Source organism: Pelobates fuscus, chromosome 2 (genome assembly GCF_036172605.1).
Source record: "Pelobates fuscus isolate aPelFus1 chromosome 2, aPelFus1.pri, whole genome shotgun sequence".
Lineage (NCBI taxonomy): Eukaryota > Metazoa > Chordata > Amphibia > Anura > Pelobatidae > Pelobates > Pelobates fuscus.
The window spans coordinates 66,514,595-66,529,502 of NC_086318.1; the positions used below are offsets into that span (position 1 = coordinate 66,514,595).

General features: G+C 42.2%; 1 protein-coding gene across 1 annotated transcript in view; it reads left to right on the forward strand.

Moving 5' to 3' along the window:
- The window catches only part of FBXO25 (F-box protein 25), an 89,396-nt gene extending 83,437 nt beyond the window's left edge, over positions 1–5,959 (forward strand). Inside the window, exon 12 of the mRNA XM_063440894.1 lies at positions 5,880–5,959. The gene's annotated coding sequence lies outside the window, so the exon portion shown is untranslated. The remainder of the gene's footprint in view (positions 1–5,879) is intronic.
- The last annotated feature ends 8,949 nt before the right edge of the window (positions 5,960–14,908 follow it).

Sequence of the window (14,908 nt, forward strand, 5' to 3'; positions counted from 1 at the left end):
TCAGAGTTGTATTGTGATTTTATGATGCGCTTAAAAAAGACGATCAATGTCGAAACACGTTGTGCTTTTTACTATTCTGGAAAATAAAGTATCCTCTCTATTTATCCACTGCTTCCTGGAAATTCCTTACCTGGTTTGCGGGGCAGCTGAATGAGCTGGATATACCTTACATACACGCCTATACAGCCGGAGCCTGCTATAAGTGGCTCTGGTAAATACTTGCTATTCCTTTACTTCATTGGAAGCTTAAACCTAAGTATTACATTGCTTGTTGTGCTTTAGAACTTCCCACCTTGTTTTTTATATTCTAGGTAATTTGAGGGACTTGCCTGACAACCCTGGCCGAAAGTCCAGAGAACTTCATTTGCTAGCACTGTAACTTTCCATGACACCCTAAAACCTGTACATGGGGGGTACTGTTTTACTCGGGAGACTTCGCTGAACACAAGTATTAGTGTTTCAAAACAGTAAAACATATCACAGCAATGATATTGTCAATGAAAGTGAGGTTATTTTAAATTTTTCACATTAAAACTGCACTTTCACTGATGATATAATTGTTGTAATACGTTTTACTGTTTTGACACACTAATATTTGTGTTCAGCGAAGTCTCCTAAGTATAACAGTACCCCCATGTACAGGTTTTATAAGGCTTGATTTTCCATTTTTTCACATTGAAATTTGCCAGATTGTTTATGTTGCCTTTGAGAGCATTGAGGAATGAGAGCATTGAGGAATGAGAATTACCCCCATGATGGCAGACCATTTGCAAAAGAAGACAACCCAAGGTATTGCAAATGGGGTATGTTCAGTCTTTTGTAGTAGCCACTTAGTCACAAACACTGACCAAAGTTAGCGTTCATAATAGTTTTTTGCATTTTTAACACAGAAACAAATGTAAATGCTAACTTTGGCCAGTGTTTGTGACTAAGTGGCTACTAAAAAAGACTAGACACACCCAGGGGCGGACTGAGAACCCTCAGGGCCCACGGGCAAAATAAATCAAGGGCCCCCTTACAGGCCCCACCCATATTCCGCAGCAAGCGCCACCCATGTCCCGCCTCCATGCACCGCCTCCAGCCACACCCTACACAATCTTTAGACACAAGGAACAAAAGTGCAATAATCCCTTCAAGGCCCCAGTAGAGACTACAATTGAGGGCTAATGGGCCATGGAGGGGGGGGAGCATTCTAGCAGAGGCTATCTCAGTGTCCTTTAGAGAGTGTGTTAGAAAGAATTTCCTCCAGGTCCCATTAGAGACTACAATGGAGTCTAATGGGGCCTGGAGGGGGGTCTCTCCAACACTCTGGTTCCTATTCACAATATAGCAACACAACATAGCTGATACCTAGGCCAAGTTGGCTCCTCTTACCTTAATTACTGTTGCTGGCTGGCAGTCTGTGGGCTTGCTGGAAGGCTGTGGGCTTACTGGCTGCGGCTTGCAGGCTGTGGGCTTGCTGGCAGGCTGTGGGCTTGCTGGCTACTGCCGGCAGGCTGTGGTCTTGCTGGCTGCGGCTGGCAGGCTGTGGGCTTGCTGGAAGGCTGTGGGCTTACTGGCTGCGGCTGGCAGGCTGTGGGCTTGCTGGCAGGCTGTGGGCTTGCTGGCTACTGCCGGCAGGCTGTGGGCTTGCTGGCTGCGGCTGGCAGGCTGTGGGCTTGCTGGCTGCGGCTGGCAGGCTGTGGCTTGCTGGCTGGCAGGCTGTGGCTTGCTGGCTGCGGTTGGCAGGCTGTGGGTTTGCTGGCTTTAAGCCTAACTGGTGGCCTGTAGGCTGGCTGGCTGTCTACTGGCCAGCCTGTGGGCTGGCTGGCCTGTGGGTTGGCTAGCTTGCTGGCTACTGGGGCACTCGTAGATTATTTAAAGAAATAATCCATGCACAATAACCACTACTACTCTGTGTAGTCGTTATGGTGCCAGGAGGGCCGGGCCCCCCTCCCAGAGTAAGTAGTCAAACCGTTTAAGAACAGTTTGACAACTTACCTGGGGTCTGCTGGGATATGAGGCTGTAGTAGGGTATAGGAGCAGTGGTGCAATGTGTAAGGGGTGCAGTGTGTGTGAAAGGTTCAGTGTGTGTGAGGGGGTGTAGTGTGTGAATGTGTGGGGCAATGTGTGTACGAGGGGGCTGTGTATGTGTGTGGCAATGTTAGTATGGGGGGCTGTGTGTGTATGGGTGGGCAGTGTATGTGTGTGTGTGTGTGTGAGGCAATGTGTGTAAATGTGTATGGTGTGTGTGGGGGCAGTGTGTGTGTATGGGGGGCAGTGTGTGAATGTGTATGGTGTGTGGGGGCAGTGTGTTTATGGGGCTAAAGTTCACTCTCACCACTGCGACCACCAGAAATACCTGGTGGTCACAGTGTTGAGAGTGAACTCTAGCCCGTAGCTCCAGGGCTAGAGTTTACTCTCGCAAGAGCCGTAACGTTGCCGTGGTAACCGCGGCAACGATCTGTGCTCGCGCAAGAAGGACCCAGAGGAGCTGCAGGCTGAGCTCCCGGGTCCTCTCTTCCTCCCTCCCCTGCCGGCTGCCCGCACGGTGCCTGCGGACAGGGGAGGGGGCAATTGCCCTCCTCTTACTCCCCCCTCCCCCTCTTCTTACCCCCCCTCCCCCTCTTCTTACCCCCTTCTTACTCCCACTCTCTTCTTACCCCCCTTCTTACTCTCCCCCTCTTCTTACTCCCCCCCTCTCCTTACTCCCCCTTCTTACTCTCCCCCTCTTCTTACTCCCCCTCTTCTTACTCCCACCTCTTCTTACTCCTCCCTCTTCTTACTCCCCCCTCTTCTTACCCCCTCCCCCCTCTTCTTACCCCCTCCCCGCTCTTCTTACCCCCTCCCCCCTCTTCTTACTCCCCCTTCCTCTTTTTACTCCCCCCTCCCCTCTTCTTACCCCCTTTACTCCCCCCCTCTCTTCTTACTCTCCCCTCTTCTTACCCCCCTCCCCCTCTTCTTACTCTCCCCTCCCCTTCTTCTTACTCCCCCCTTCTTCTTTTACTCCCCCCTCCCCCTCTTCTTACCCCCTTCTTCTCCCCCCTCCCTTCTTACCCCCTCTCTCTCTCTCTTCTTACCCCCCTCCCTCTTCTTACCCCCCTCTCTTCTTACCCCCCTCCCTCCTCTTACCCCCCTCCCTCTCTCTTCTTACCCCCCTCCCTCTCTCTTCTTACCCCCTCTCTTCTTACCCCCCTCCCTCTCTCTTTTTACCCCCCTACTCCCCTCTCTCTTTTTACCCCCTCCCTCTCTCTTTTTACCCCCTCCCTCTCTCTTTTAACCCCCCTCTCTCTTTTAACCTCCCCTCCCTATCTCTTTTAACAACCCCCCTCTCTCTTTTAACCCCCTCTCTCTTTTAACCCCCCCTCCCTCTCTCTTTTAACCCCCCTCCCTCTTTTAAACCCCCCTCCCTCTCTCTTTTAACCCATCTCTTTTAACAACCCCCCCTCTCTCTTTTAACCCCCCCTCCCTTTTAACCCCCCCTCTCCCTTTTACCCCCCCCTCCCTCTCTCTTTTAACCCCCTCTCTCTTTTAACCCCCCTCCCTCTCTCTTTTAACCCCCCTCCCTCTCTCTTTTAACCCCCCTCCCTCTCTCTTTTAACCCCCCCTCCCTCTCTCTTTTAACCCCCCCCCTCTCTCTTTTAACCACAGGAGTTTCTGTTTCCTGTACCCAGCCGGACTGACAGGAAGGTGCACACTCAGTGTGTGTGCACCTTCCTATCACTCCTGCCGGCACCGCGGACGCAGAGCAGCTCGGCCACGCTACGGGGAGGGGAGGTGAGAAGCTGCAGCCGCCTGAGCGCTCTTAAGAGAGCGCTCAGGCGGCTCAGCATTTAAAGGGGCGGCCGGGCCCCCTGATGGCGGGCCCCCCCTCCCGGCCGGGCCCTCGGACCATGTCCGAAGTGCCCGACCGGTCAGTCCGCCCCTGGACACACCCCATATTGAATACCCTGGGTTGTCTACTTAAAAAAAATATGTACATGTGAGGTGTGATTCAGAGATTTATGACAGATAACAGTGTTACAATGTCACTATTGATACATTTAAAATATATATATTTTGAAACAGCAATGTCCTACTTGTACTTATAGCCCTATAACTTTCAAAAAAAGCTAAGAACATGTTAACATTGGGTATTTCTAAACTCAGGACAAAATTTAGAAACTAGCATGGGTGTTTTTTGGCGGTTGTAGATGCGTAACAGATTTTTGGGGTCAAAGTTAGAAAAGGTGTGTTTTTTTAAATTTTCCATCATATTTTAGAATTTTATTTATACTAAATTATATGATATGATTAAAGTAATGATATCTTTAGAAAGACCATTTAATGGCGAGAAACACTGTATATAATATGTGTGGGCACAGTAAATGAGTAAGAGAAAAAAATTACAGCTAAACACAAACACCGCAGAAATTTTAAAACAGTCCTGGTCCCAAACGGTAAGAAAATTAAAAAACGGTCTGGTCACTAAGGGGTTAAGTATCTTACTTTGAAAAAACTGATCATATACATTTATTGTGTGCGCGGCTCCCTTTTTGTGTCTTCTGTACATAATGAGGGCATTTGAACAACACCACTCAAAAGAATGCATGTTCGTCCCAAAATCCCTCCTCTATTCATTGAATCAGAGGAATGATGCATATAAACTGTTATACAATATACATTATGGCTCTAAATTTTGCAAACCTGTTTTGCTAAGACTATATGTTACTGATATATAGCACATCAGTGGCTTTAAAACTGCAAATCTATACTCAGTTCTCATGAGAAATGCGTCTTTTGTGTTATTAATTTAAACATCTGTCTCACAGAGTTGCTATAAATAAATGAGAATGCTTTATTAACAAGCCAATGATCCCTCTTTGGCTAATAAAGCATGGGCAGAGATATGAAGTGGGGGGGGGGAACAGAAGAGAAAAGTATAGAGTTTCCATTGATATGCCAAACAATAAGTCTGGGGATCACAATTAACAACGGGTACATCCCAAAACCAAATTAGTTACAAGAAGTAAATTACACCATTCATTTCCCATTTAAGCATGGAGATCTAAGAAAGTCTATTTAGGGACTGCCACTAGGGGAAGAATGAAGCTTTGAACTTGTACAGTAGGAGGGGAGCATTGCAAGAGCAATTATACGCATTCACATGCTACTGAAGAATGCTCGATTCCATGAGCTGCACAAAGTCTCATGCCATACATTACAGGAAGACAATATCCAAATTTAGTGCTTTTAGACACTGCTCAAATAACAAAGGAGAAATATGCCAGTTCTAGGAAAAAAACAAAACACAAAATAAAAAAAATATAAATATTCCCCTTACTTCATTGGGGGGGAGGGAGGGGGTGGCAAGGTGATACAATAGCATTTTAGAATGTGCATTATGTGTTCCTTAATATATTATGCAAAAAAACCCATCTTATTTCCACTTAGGCTGGAAGCTATAAATAAAAATGCCAGGATAGCAAACGGTTGAAGTCAAGAACAAGCCTTGTGTGTTTAAAATGCACTGAGCTGGCAGCCTGTACGTTTGTGGTCAGAAGAAGTTTTGTAATATATGTTTGGACTTATTATATTTTGATGGAATGTTTCCTGAAACAGCGACATTTATTAATTCATGTAGGAGCTGGCTTAGCATTAAGCTGCAGTCACACAATTTAGAGCCTAGATTCTGGTAAAAAGTATAGTAATTATTACAGTCAACCTAAAAATATGACCTTTAACTGACAATAGCATTTAAATCACGGAACTGTTTAAGTGATACAGGTATTTGCCATGCTTTAGACTATATTAGTAGGTTTTAGCGATATCACCTCTGGTTTAGATTTGTGATAGTAGTATCTACAATGATTAGGCATTATTCTAGCTTCAGTGACCAAATAATCAAAATTTTATTAAAGACAGGAGGCGGGCTTCTCGAACTTCCCGCAACGCCGCCATCTTGTCAGCTCACTCTGCCCTCTGGCTCCTCCTCACTTCCCGAACCGACCCTGGGGTATGCCTGCCGCTGATGGCCACCTCTCCTCGCTGCCGCCTGCGTCATCTTGCCACCGGACTGGGGGATAAGTGCGTAGGAGGCCTAGAACATCGGGCCCTCCTTCCGCCACCAGGAGCTCCGTCCGATCCGTCAGTCCCTGCAGCTGCTCCCAGATGTCCGTCCACCCCGGCGAGCACATCCTCTAAGGAACCGGTTCCATGGGAATGGAGGTACGCCTGCAACAAGGCTACCACCGCATCTCTGGACACCGCTGACATCCTGACACGATACCCGGTGAGGAGATATAGGATGGGAAAGTAGTAATGGAATATGCTGATGAAATATTAGTCATAAAGTAATTTTTTTTTTTTTATAATACAGTCCCTGTGGAAAGCTAGCACCACTACGCCCCTGACAGGGAACTGGTGAGTACTCTCCCCATTTACCCCTTTTTATGATATGCCTAGGTTGAAACATTGTATGATCCCCCGGGACCATCCCCTTATCCCTGTCATCAGTCATGTCCTCCCTTCCTTATCTTTCCAGGGAGGTACTAGAGGTGAATATTTGCTTAAATTTCTTTACTGAAAAACCTCCCAGCAGCAAAGGAATACTTAACATAAGTGAGTACAAATTCAACCAATCAGTATATAACATATATAGGGCTGTTAAACTCCTCTCCACTCCTCTTTCTTGATGCAGCCAACAAGTAGATTCAAACAGGAATAAAAAAAAACAAGTTTTAAAATATGGAGAACAGGTAATGATGAACAGCAATAACAATATACTAATCACACTAAAAGAGAAGAAACGACAATGTGAAAGTATCTTCCCTTCGGTGTAAATATATGTAATTTAAGCAAACTGTAATAACGCTGAATCTCACTGGTCTAACACCTGTAAAAACAAAATAAAGGAAGACTATGTCAAATATATATGAAATATTTTACCAGGAAGGATACATTGAGATTTCTCTCATTTTCAAGTATGTCTTATTTCTACAGAGATCTCAAAGGATTTTGGATTGACTGTGTCCGTGAGGTTATTCCATAAGTAAGTGCCATGTAGGAAAATGAGGATCGAGCAACTTTCTCTATGTATTGTGGTATGCTATATCAAGTGCTGGTACTGGATCAGAAGTTATAGGAGGTGGGAACAGCTGGGGAGAGCATACATACGGTGGTAGCTTCACAGAAAAGCTCTTAAACACAAGGCTGGAAATATAAAAAGATGCGTCTGGATTCCAGCCAGGGACGTTTTAGCCGCGAGGCAAACAAGGCATTTGCCTTGGGCGGCATTTTCCAGGGGCGGCAAAAAAAGCCGCCCCCAAATGCCTTGCGGCTAACTGACATGCTGGGCTGGCTCCTGGGCGCTGGCTGGCGAGGGAGAGCTCCCCCTGAACTGTCTACTTAGCTCCCTCGCGTGAGTGTGTGTCTGTTAGTGTTTGTGTGTGTTAATGTGTGTGTGTGTGTGTGTGTCTGTTAGTGTGTGTGTGTGTTAATGTGTGTCTGTTAGTGTGTGTGTTAATGTGTGTGTGTGTGTGTGTCTGACTGTGTGTGTGTCTCTGACTGTGTGTGTTTGCCTGTTAGTGTGAGTGTGTGTCTGTTAGTGAGTGTGTGTGTGTCTCCTAGTGTGTGTCTGTTAGTGTGTGTCTGTGTGTCTGACTGTGTGTGTGTTTGCCTGTTAGTGTTAGTGTGTGTGTCTGTTAGTGAGTGTGTGTCTGCTAGTGTTTGTGTGTGTGTTAGTGTGTGTCTGTTAATGTGTGTGCGTCTGTTAGTGTGTGTCTGACTGTGTGTGTGTTTGCCTGTTAGTGTTTGTGTGTCTGTTAGTGAGTGTGTCTGTTAGTATGAGTGTGTTTGCCTGTGAGTATGTGTTTCTGTTAGCTAGTGTATGCGTATCTGTCAGTGAATGTGTGTGTGTGTGTGTGTGTGTGTATTTAGAAGGCGGGGCATGGGGAAGGGTTGGGTGGGGGTGGTGCGCGGGGGGGAGGGGGGCGCCTGAGTTTTGTCCTGCCTAGGGCAGCACAAAACCAGGATACACTACTGATTCCAGCGATAGCCAGTTTAGCTCTTTTAATATGTCACAATGGTGGGTCATGCAATTACATTGTAGCACAAACATGTCAAACTTAAAGACTAGCACGGGTCAAATAAACAATGTTTAAGTTTATGTGGGCCGCAAAAAAAACAACCTTCCATTTTCATAGAAACGTAGGTTTGTTTTGAAAATTACAGAATAAAACAAACTGCACCCCCTATACAAAACTCCAGCCCCCCCTCTACTAACCCCAGTCTCCCCCTCTGTACTAAATCCCAATCCGTACTAAATCCCAGTCCCCCCCTCTATACTAATTCCCAGTCCCTACCCTCTATACTAAATCCCAGTCGTCGTCCCCCCTCTACTAAATCTCAGCACACCCCTCTTCTGAACCCCGACCCTTGTTTTAAAAAAAAAAAAAAACTATATTAGCTAACAAGCAGACTGCACTCACTTTGCCGCTGCCAGTATGGGACTCTGGTATACCCTCAATGGCACCGTCCGCACCCTGTGCCAAAGCGGATCCTCCCGCTACTCCTTGAAAATCTGTGAAGTTGGAGCACGTTGACGTCACATCGGAATCTGATGTGGTGTTACGTACCTCCAGGTCCTCCACTGTCCAGCTTCGGCCATCGCAACACTGACCAACACACACTCACTGACAGACACACACACTCACTAACAGACACACACACTCACTAACAGACACACTCACTCTCTGACAGACACACACACTCACTCTCTGACACACACACACTGACAAACACAAAGACACACACACTGACAGACACACACACTGATAGACACACACACTCACTTTCTGACAGACACACACACTCACTCTCTGACAGACAAACACACACATACTCTCTGACTGACAGACACACACTCACTGACAGACACACTCACACTGACAGACACACACATTCCCACATTCTTGCACACTCTAACATTATTTTCTTTATTGCTCCCTATCTTTGGAAGCTGGTGTGCGGCCTCTCCTTGGGGTCCAGTGGGGATCTTCTCTCGGGAGCATAGTCTTCCTGCTCCTCACTGCTCCTCACTTGAGCAGTTTTAGTGATGCCGGGTGCAGGGAGCAGTGCGGAGCAGGAAGACTGAGCTCCCTTGCTGCAGCCAGTGACCTCTCCTCCCCGGCCGGGTATATTTTAGCAGAGTAGGCACCTGCAATGTGAGGAGAGCAGGTGCCTACTCTGCCTTAGTAAGCATGTCTCAAAAATGCAGTTCGCTGGGCCGCAGAAATATTCATTGTGGGCCACATGTGGCCCACAAGCCACGAGTTTGACATGCTTGTTGTAGCACAAAGTAGCAGAATGAGTTATACAGTGTAGTAAGTTTGTGAAGGTGGGTTTGTGATGCAGGTGCATACACTACATCCCAATATTTAATAACTGGCGTTAGTATTTGTTGTACTGGCATTAGCCTGATTGATCTGGGTTTAGATAGTTTGATTGCTGATAATACTCACATGAACGCTTTTTCTCAAGAATTTTCAAAATACAGGGAGCAATGATATCGGACGATACCAAAGTATTGTCACCACTATTATGGATAGGTACTATTCTTGCAGTCTTCCAAAGTTTTGGTATGTATCCAGACACCAATAATTCATTGATTAGGGTTGGTACCCTAATCAGGTTTAGCAATTGCCGGCACACTGAGCTTCAGCAACATTGCTGGGATTTGATCAGGTCCACATTGGTTTTTAATTTTTAGATTATAAAGGTGTATATTAATGACACTAACAGGCACAGGACTAAAATTTAATTTCACTATATGGGGCCTGGTCTGCATTTGTAATTTCAGAAAGCATGTCATTTATTTAACTTAGCAATCAAGGTGGTGGCACATCCGACAAAGTACTTATTAAAAGGCATTTGCTACATCTAGGGGGTGGTGCATTGTTTGGTTGTCCATTTTGACAGTGGTGGGTTGGGCGTGGATTTGGGGGATTTGTATGTTACTTATGATTTTCCAAAATTTTCCTGGGTTTGATATATTATTGTTCAAATTTTCATTGAAATATTGGGCCTTTTGCTATTTTTGTTTGTTTTGTGCATACATTTCACCATTGTCTGTAGGCACAGTGATCATTTATGGAGCCAGTACACTTGAACAATGACCACAACGAATCGCTAAACTGGTACATTTGAATGAGGTCAGCTTTAACCAATGTTGACGTGCTACTTTTGCTCCCACAGTGGGGCATGCAAACTCCTAAATCACAAGAATTTGGAAAAAATAAATCTATTGCACAATCTAGATCTTAAAAATACTAAAAAGCACAACCTAAAAAATACAAAAGGGAAACCAATAGTGCAGACTGAAAATAAAAGTACGTAATATAAAAAGCTAAAAATACACTCACAAACAAACGAAAAAAATAGGCAGGGTATACTCAGTCCTCTTCGGATGCTTCTTCCCTTTTCAGTGTGGGAACAGTTGCTTAAAATGAAGCACAAAGACGGACCATAGTGTAAAAATGTATGATATTAAAGATAAAGCTTTATTGGACACACTTACAAAATAATAGTAGTAAAAAGGCACTTCAAATCCACATCGATGTCTTCCACCAAGGGAATGGTTTCATCATCCAACAATTCCAAAAGACACCAGAGATGAAGAAATCCACAATTAATAATAAAAGTATAAAAATAAAGCTTGCCACCCTACGCGTTTCGTCTGTTAAGACTTCGTCAGGGGCTTGTGGCATCAATATACACATAATACATACATACACAACATTTAAATACCCTGCCTTAAAAACAGCCAGTCCTGGAGATTTCTTCTGTCAGAAGCAGCTGTAGAAAATTTCCTCTATCCGATTTTCGCGCTCAGAAGGTCGCGTGCGTTCCAAGCCTCCTTTTCAAACAAACCCGGAAGTCCTAGTCCGTCTTTGCGTGGAACGCATATGCGTTCCACTTCGTCGGAGGGCAGGAAATGAAATTCTCAATAGGTGCGCACGTGTGAGTTCATCTCTCCGTGGAACGCAAATGTGTTCCACTCCATCGGAAACCGGAAAGTTCTTCAATGGTGCGCAAGTCAGTCTCTATGGAACGCATATGCGTTCCAAAAGATTGTGATGTTCTGTTCTATAAATATAGAGTGCAAAAATGCGCTCCAAAAGGAGAAAAATGTGTCATAAAACCAATGGATACAAACACATAAAACATATCAAGTCCTTAAAATCAAAAAAATATATATATATAAAAAATAATACAAATATAAAATTCGAGAGAGATATACATTCATAAATATTTATAAAAAACATGCCATATCAAAATCTACATTCATACCTTCTGGTTGCATAGTTTTCAAGGTATGAATCCAAAAGCCTTCTCTTTGTCTTAATTTTAAAACCAGATCCCCACCTCTCCCATCTAAAGACACCTTCTCAATCCCAATACATGAAAAATTGTTTGGATTAAAATTCTGACATCTGTTGCAGTGAACGGGAACTGAATGAGTTAACAATTGATTTTTAATATTATTAAAGTGCTCTAGGAATCTTTTTTTTACTAATCTAATTGTCCGTCCGACATATTGAATACCGCAACCACATGTTCATAGATAAACCACATGTGTGGAATTACATGTGATATATTCTTTAATTTTAAATTTCTTTTTCGTTTGTGTACTACAAAAATATTGTGTTTTATAATTCCTATAATTACAACTTTTGCATGAGCCACACGTAAAAAAACCTGCCGGTTTTTTAACTTCTTGTTTGTCTCCTTTTCTGAAAGTGCTTGGTGCCAAAATGTTTTTAAAACTTTTCCCTTTCCTAAAAATAATTTGTGGAACAGGAGGGAGTTCTGTTTTCAAAAAATCATCCTCTATTAAAAGTGGCCAGTGTTTTGTTAAAATTGTCCTAATTTTCTTAGCATGAGTATTATACTGGGTGTTAAAAGAGAAGGCGAATTTATTATTCGTCAGTAAGACTTGTTTCTCCTTATTTTGTAATAAATCTCCTCTTTTCTTATTGTAGGAGTGTAAAATCTCTTTGTTTATAAAATTATTTGCATATCCCTTTTCTACAAACTTATTCTTTAAAAACGAGGCCTGATCCAGAAAGGTTTTCTCGTCCGTACAATTTCTCCTGATCCTTGTAAATTGACTTCGTGGAACACCACGGAGCGAGTTTGGATGATGATTACTCTCTGTGTTAATGTAACTGTTGGCATCAGTAGGCTTAAAGAAAGTCTTTGTTTTTATTTTTCCTTCTTCAATAAAAATGGTTAAATCTAAAAAATGAATCTCATTTTCACTAAAAATAGGAGAAAAAATTAAATTAACTTGGTTAGAGTTGATGTACTTGATAAAATCTAAAAGAGTACTCTCTGGGCCATTCCATATAAACAAAATATCGTCTATATATCTTCTCCAAAGTACCAAGTTCGCGCCGAAGGGGTTATTGGTCCAAATAAAATTCTTTTCCCAATAATCTAAAAAAATGTTTGCATAACTCGGCGCGAACTTGGTACCCATGGCTGTCCCCTGTAGTTGTAAATAAAATTCCTCATTAAAAGAAAAAAAGTTGTGGGTAAGAATAAAATGAATACTATCTAATAAAAATAAGTTAAAATCTTGGGATATCGCTACATCTAAATCCAGTGCTGCTTTAACCGATGTAAGTCCTAGATCGTGTCTAATTATCGTATATAATGAGGTAACGTCAACTGTTACCCAGAGAAAATCTTTTTCCCATTCGAGACACTCTAATTCTTGCAAGAGACTCTTTGTATCTTTTAGGTAAGACTTAGCCCCCTGGGCATATTTTTGAAGGTAGAAATCTATAAATTCCGATAGTTTTGATGTTAAAGAATCTATTCCGCTAATAATTGGTCTACCTGGAGGGCTAGTTATTGATTTATGCACCTTCGGCAAAAAATAAAAAGTTGGGATTCTAGGGGTATCTGAATAAAGAAAAGAAAAAAATTTTCCATCAATAATGCCTTCTTCTTTGTACTTGGTTAGTAGTAGCTTAAGTTCACCATTAAAAGTTGCGTTAGGGTTAGAGGATAATTTTCTATACGTGGCACTGTCGCCCAAAAGTCTATTTGATTCTTTAAGATAATATTCTGTGGACATAACCACAGTCCCTCCTCCCTTATCCGCACTTTTAATAGTGATGTCTCTACGATCTTTCAGGCATTTAAGGGTTCTATTCTCTTCCCTAGTTAGATTAAAATTTCTCATTTTAAAATCCAAACTATTCATATCTTTATTAACCATTTTTAAAAAAGCCTCAATCTGGTGTCCTCTTTCATTGGGGAAAAAATTGGATTTGGGTTTGAACTTAGATTTTGGAGAAATATTCTGTTTATCATTCCTGTTACAAAAACCTTCTTGCTCTTTCTTTTTAAAAAAACGTTTAATCGACATCTTTCGTATAAATTTATTAAGATCAATAAATAAATCAAAAGGTTTAGCAGCACTGTTCGAAGAAAATTTTAAACCTTTTTCTAAAATTTCGATTTCTTTTTTTGTCAAAGTGACATCTCCAATGATAAAAATCCCTTTTGATAAAGCTAATGATTTTATTTCGAACGGGTCGTCCCTTCGCTTATTCGCCTCCTTTTCCCTGGTGCATTCCATTCCCCCAGGGGGGCGAACCTGTTCGTAAGGTCTATTTCGGGTAGTTTGGGGGAGAAAAACTGATTTATTTGTCCCTTTTTCTTTAGGTTTCGCCCCTTGTCTAAAAAATGATCAATCTCCTCAAAAATCTTTTGTGAATCAGAATGGATCTTGGAAAGATCCTTCTTTTGTTCTGGGTTTTTTATTGGGAATTTTTTCTGTTTATTAGTAGTACCCTGAGATTTCACTAATTTCCAAGGGCTCTCAATAGGTTTATCTTTATTCGTTTTCGTTGGAGATTTCCTCCTAAGTGGAACTTTAGACCCACCTGTTTTTTAGGTTGTGCTTTTTAGTATTTTTATTTCCAATATCAGAGACATTGGGGAGTCTTTTGCACTTCCTGAATTGGGGTATTTATATTTTATATATTTTTCCCTGTTTTATAGCCACAAGGGTTGTTTTGCATTGTTTGCAAATCTCTTTCTTCTGTATACTATATATTCCTCACATTTACCCTGGTGGTGATTATGGCACAAAAAAAGAGCATGTTTTCAGAGCTGAAGTCCAGTAGGGAAGCTAGGTTTAATTCCATGTTTTCTAGTCAGATAGAGGGCGTTCCAATTATTCAAAATACAAATTCTGATGAATATTTTTTTAAGCTGGAAAAAATTGCAATAAAAGAAACTAAAAAATGGTGGGAAATCTCTTTCCTAGAAGCCTATATTAAAAAAAACCTAATCCCAAGGGGCCTGAGGTTGAGAAAAGATCCTGCTAACGGTCTAGAATTCTCATCACATGCTCTAAGATGGGACGCAGCTCTTGAAAAATGTTCTTTAATATTAATGGAAATTATTATAGATTTCGAAAAAGATAATTTGAGTAAACTATCCACTGACATGGAAAAATTAGAACAAGACTTTTGTCTAGATAAAGATGATGAAGTCTTTAAGAAAAAGGAAAGTTTTTTACTTGAAAAGGTAAATAAAATAGATGAAAAAATAGCCGAGACAAAAAATAGAAAATATGTCAGGGATAAGAATGATAGAGAATCAAATTTCCATTCTATTATCAATAAGCCGAATAGGTTTAACCACAATGGTGGCTATAATAATAATAATTTTAGAAATAATTTTAGGATAGATAAAAAAGGAGAAAAAGGGATTTATAGTCCAAGTCATAAGAGAACAGGTGGGTCTAAAGTTCCACTTAGGAGGAAATCTCCAACGAAAACGAATAAAGATAAACCTTGGAAATTAGTGAAATCTCAGGGTACTACTAATAAACAGAAAAAATTCCCAATAAAAAACCCAGAACAAAAGA